This window comes from Mytilus edulis, chromosome 2 (assembly GCF_963676685.1).
Source record: "Mytilus edulis chromosome 2, xbMytEdul2.2, whole genome shotgun sequence".
Lineage (NCBI taxonomy): Eukaryota > Metazoa > Mollusca > Bivalvia > Mytilida > Mytilidae > Mytilus > Mytilus edulis.
Genome location: NC_092345.1, coordinates 13226506 through 13232323, shown reverse-complemented (window position 1 = coordinate 13232323; position 5818 = coordinate 13226506). Strand labels below are relative to the sequence as shown.

The 5818-nt window shown below is 32.7% G+C and overlaps 1 protein-coding gene across 1 annotated transcript in view; it reads right to left on the bottom strand.

Annotated features, from left to right (window-relative positions):
* Positions 1-5818, bottom strand: part of LOC139511524 (uncharacterized) — a 58782-nt gene that overhangs the window by 5486 nt on the left and 47478 nt on the right. The gene's annotated exons all lie outside the window — the stretch shown is intronic.

Here is a 5818-nt window from a genome sequence, read left to right as displayed (position 1 = left end):
CAACAGTACCCATCAGCGTGTGTGAAATCAGAACCTATGTCAATTTAGAGCCGGAAGTGAAAGTAGAACCATATTTTACACATGCGTTATAGCCTACTAATAGACATATATATCTACCCAAAAGATGATGCGAACTGTCACGATACCGGATTTATTATCAAATTAAGTAGCTGAAATCAACACCATTTTTACAATTATCATTGGACATCATTAAACTGTTGAACTAATAATAATGAAATGTACGAATAAAATGGCAACATTTAAATATTTTTCTCTGTTAAAGGCACATAAATTTATGTTCTGTTTGGCGTGAATAGGAGTCTGGATGGGGTTTACAGAAAAGGGAATAAAAGTAAGAAAAGGTGCAGAATAAAGGGTAAAATGAATAAAAAATATAGAATATTGGCAAAAATGATAATAAAATTAATAGACAAGAGTATGGTGCACAATTACAAAGAATAAAGAATAATGGGCATGCAAAATAAATAATAAATATAGAAAAAAATGACCTCAAAATCAAAGAATAAAGACATAATAAAAAAGACCATCCCCTTCAATCCAGACCCTCATGAATTTGATTCCAGTTCTATCGTAATTAATTACAAACGCTTGTTGACCTTAATTTTGAAGATAAAAATGTAAGAAAAAGAAATTATTGAAAGCTTAGTGTTGATGAACGCTTCAATGTGCCAGTAAAGTAAAAAATATATGTGTATTTATTTTTTATCTGGGACTAATTACTACATTAATTTACTAGTTCCAGTTTCATACATATTAAAATAGTCATAAGTTATTCAATATTAGAATGTAATATGTGTTTTTTTCCATAGATATCAGGTACAACGATCTACAATACTACATAAATATAAGTTGTTAATCCAGAACCAAACATGTAATACTACATTTATGATGGGTATTTCTAAAATATCAAAATATGATTACAATTATACAAGCATTTTCTCCCATGTGAAAATTACTTTTATCGACCAGAATTTTTTTGGCATATGAGTAAAACAGAGGTTGGAATTTAAAGAGAAAGATTAGTTTGACGTAGTTTATTTATGTAGGCATGTAAATGATTAAAAATCTTTAAATGACAAAAAAATAATATGACTATCTACGTAATGTCTACATAAATAAAACGTCAAAACGAACGCGATTTGTTATTAAATTCTGTTTAATGGACGACTATTTTATTTTCGGGGGAGAGTTAGGGGAAGAAATCCGCTAAAAAAAAATGCATATACCTACCAACAGTGGTAAATAAATAGCCAATCCACAAAAACCAAGAATACCAAATGCCCGTCCCCTTAAGTAAAATAAGGACGAAGCCAAGTAAAATGGTATGGATAGGGTTCTTTAATTTCTGTATTCTTTAAATTTTTAGGGCATTTTTCTTTATCTGTAAGAATAACGCTTATTTTGTAAAATTCCCATTAACATAATTTTACAATTCAAATTTTCTGTAATTGGAGGAATTCTTTATTCTGTACATTGCTCGTTTCTCTAATCAGTAACGTATAACATAATTATTTTATTTTCCACAGTTATTCTCTACTCTTTATGTTTTCAGTTCATTTTTCTCTATTCATTATACGTGTTATATTTATTTGCCATATTTCTTCATGAATGCCCCATCCAGACCCTAATGTTATTGAAACGTAAATCAATGTAATTCATTGTTAAACTTAAACTTTATTTCCTCTGAATTTTCAAAATCTTCTTTCCCTTCGAAAAAGACTGAACAACGATAAACCTATATATATGTCTATATATACTAGGATATTACGTGTATATATGAACCAAGTCTGTATATGGAATCATATATATATAAAACTGACGTCGAAAGGTAACACATGCCCACCGAGGGTCTTTTTTTGACAGCTCAGGTGGTCGTGTGGTCTAGCGGGACGGCTGCAGTGCAGGCGATTTGGTGTCACGATATCACAGTAGCATGGGTTCGAATCCCGGCGAGGGAAGAACCAAAAATTTGCGAAAGCAAATTTACAGATCTAACATTGTTGGGTTGATGTTTAGACGAGTTGTATATATATATATATAACATGTTAATCCAAAACCAAACACGTAAATCTAGAACCAAGACCTGGTCAAACCAGAACCAAGACTGTACATGGTATAAATATAACGTGTTAATCCAGAACCAAACATGTAAATCTAAAACCAAGACCTGGTCAATCCAGAACAAAGACTGTATATGGTATAAATATAACGTGTTAATCTAGAACCAAACATGTAAATCTAGAACCATGACCTGGTCAAACCAGAACCAATACTGTATACGGTATTAATATAAGTTGTTAATCCAGAACCAAACATGTAAATCGAGAACCAAGACCTTGTCAATCCAGAACCAATACAGTATATATGGTATAAATATAACGTGTTAATCTAGAACCAAACATGTGAATCTAGAACCAAGACCTGGTAAATCCAGAACCAATACTGTATATGGTATAAATAGAACGTGTTAATATATATCCAACCATGTGAATCTAGAACCAAGACCTGGTCAATCCAGAACCAAGACTGTATATGGTATAAATATAACGTGTTTATCCAGAACCAAACATGTAAATCTAGAACCAAGACCTGGTCAAACCAGAACCAAGACTGTACATGGTATAAATATAACGTGTTAATACAGAACCAAACATGTACATCTAAAACCAAGACCTGGTCAATCCAGAACCAAGAATGTATATGGTATAAATATAACGTGTTAATCCAGAACCAAACATGTAAATCTAGAACCAAGACCTGGTCAATCCAGAACCAATACTGTTAATACTAGTAGTATAAATATAACGTGTTAATCCAGAACCAAACATGTAAATTTAGAACCAAGAACTTGTCAATCCAGAACCAATACTGTATATGGTATAAATATAACGTGTTAATCTAGAACCAACCATGTAAATCTAAAACCATGACCTGCTCAAACCAGAACCAATACTGTAGATGGTATAAATATAACGATTCAATCCAGAACCAATACTGTATATGGTATAAATATAACGTGTTTATCCAGACCCAAACATGTAAATCTAGAACCAAGACCTTGTCAATCCAGAACAAAGTCAGTATATGGTATAAATATAACGTGTTAATCCAGAACCAAACATGTAAATCTAGAACTTAGACCTTGTCAATCCAGAACCAAGTTAGTATATGGTATAAATATAACGTGTTAATCCAGAACCAAACATGCATGTAAATCTAGAACCAAGACCTTGTCAATCCAGAACCAAAACTGTTTATGGTATAAATATAACGTGTTAATCCAGAACAAAACATGTAAATCTAGAACCAAGACCTGGTCAAATCAGAACCAATACTGTTAATAGTATAAATATAACGTGTTAATCCAGAACCAAACATGTAAATCGAGAACCAAGACCTTGTCAAACCAGAACCAAGTCAGTATATGGTATAAGTATAACGTGTTAATCTAGAACCAAACATGTAAATCTAGAACTAAGACCTTGTCAATCCAGAACCAAGTCAGTATATGGTATAAATAGAACGTGTTAATCTATATCCAACCATGTGAATCTAGAACCACGACATGGTCAATCCAGAACCAAGACATGGTCAATCCAGAACCAAGACTGAACATGGTATAAATATAACGTGTCAATCCAGAACCAATACTGTATATGGTATAACTATAACGTGTTTATCCAGAACCAAACATGTAAATCTAGAACCAAGACCTTGTCAATCCAGAACCAAGTCAGTATATGGTATAAATATAACGTGTTAATCCAGAACCAAACATGTAAATCTAGAACCATGACCTGGTCAAACCAGAACCAATACTGTATATGGTATAAATATAACGTGTTAATCCAGAACCAAACCAAGACCTTGTCAATTCAGAACCAATACTGTATATGGTATAAATAGAACGTGTTAATCTATATCCAACCATGTGAATCTAGAACCAAGACCTGGTCAATCCAGAACCAAGTCAATATATGGTATAAATATAAAGTGTTAATCCAGAACCAAACATGCATGTAAATCTAGAACCAAGACCTTGTCAATCCAGAACCAAAACTGCTTATGGTATAAATATAACGTGTTAATCCAGAACAAAACATGTAAATCTAGAACCAAGACCTGGTCAATCCAGAACCAATACTGTTAATACTAGTAGTATAAATATAACGTGTTAATCCAGAACCAAACATGTAAATCTAGAACCAAGAACTTGTCAATCCAGAACCAATACTGTATATGGTATTATTATAACGTGTTAATCCAGAACCAAACATGTAAATCTAGAACTAAGACCTTGTCAATCCAAAACCAATACAGTATATGGTATAAATATAACGTGTTAATCTAGAACCAAACATGTGAATCTAGAACCAAGACCTTGTCAAACCAGAACCAAGACTGTATATGATATAAGTATAACGTTTTAATCCAGAACCAAACATGTAAATCTAGAATTAAGACCTTGTCAAACCAGAACCAAAACTGTATATGGTATAAATAGAACGTGTTAATCCAGAACCAAACATGTAAATCGAGAACCAAGACCTTGTCAATCCAGAACCAAGTCAGTATATGGTATAAATATAACGTGTTAAACCAGAACCAAACATGTACATCTAAAACCAAGACCTGGTCAATCCAGAACCAAGAATGTATATGGTATAAATATAACGTGTTAATCCAGAACCAAACATGTAAATCTAGAACCAAGACCTGGTCAATCCAGAACCAATACTGTTAATACTAGTAGTATAAATATAACGTGTTAATTCAGAACCAAACATGTTAATCTAGAACCAAGAACTTGTCAATCCAGAACCAATACTGTATATGGTATAAATATAACGTGAACCAACCATGTAAATCTAGAACCATGACCTGCTCAAACCAGAACCAATACTGTAGATCGTATAAATATAACGTGTCAATCCAGAACCAATACTGTATATGGTATAAATATAACGTGTTTATCCAGAACCAAACATGTAAATCTAGAACCAAGACCTTGTCAATCCAGAACCAAGTCAGTATATGGTATAAATATAACGTGTTAATCCAGAACCAAACATGTAAATCTGGAACCAAGACCTTGTCAATCCAGAACCAAGTCAGTATATGGTATAAATATAACGTGTTAATCCAGAACCAAACATGTAAATCTGGAACCAAGACCTTGTCAATCCAGAACCAAGTCAGTATATGGTATAAATATAACGTGTTAATCTAGAACCAAACATGTAAATCTAGAACCAAGAACTTGTCAAACCAGAACCAATACTGTATATGGTATAAATATAACGTGTTAATCCAGAACCAAACCAAGACCTTGTCAAACCAGAACCAAGACTGTATATGATATAAATATAACGTGTTAATCCAGAACCAAACATGAAAATCTAGAACCAAGACCTTGTCAAACCAGAACCAAGACTGTATATGGTATAAATAGAACGTGCTAATCTAGAACCAAACATGTAAATCTAGAACCAAGACCTTGTCAAACCAGAACCAATACTGTATATGGTATAAATATAACGTGTTAATCTAGAACCAAACATGTGAATCTAGAACCAAGACCTAGTCAATCCAGAACCAAGTCAGTATATGGTATAAATATAACGTGTTAATCCAGAACAAAACATGTAAATCTGGAACCAAGACCTTGTCAATCCAGAACCAAGTCAGTATATGGTATAAATATAACGTGTTAATCCAGAATCAAACCAAGACCTTGTCAAACCAGAACCAAGACTGTATATGATATAAATATAACGTGTTAATCCAGAACCAAACA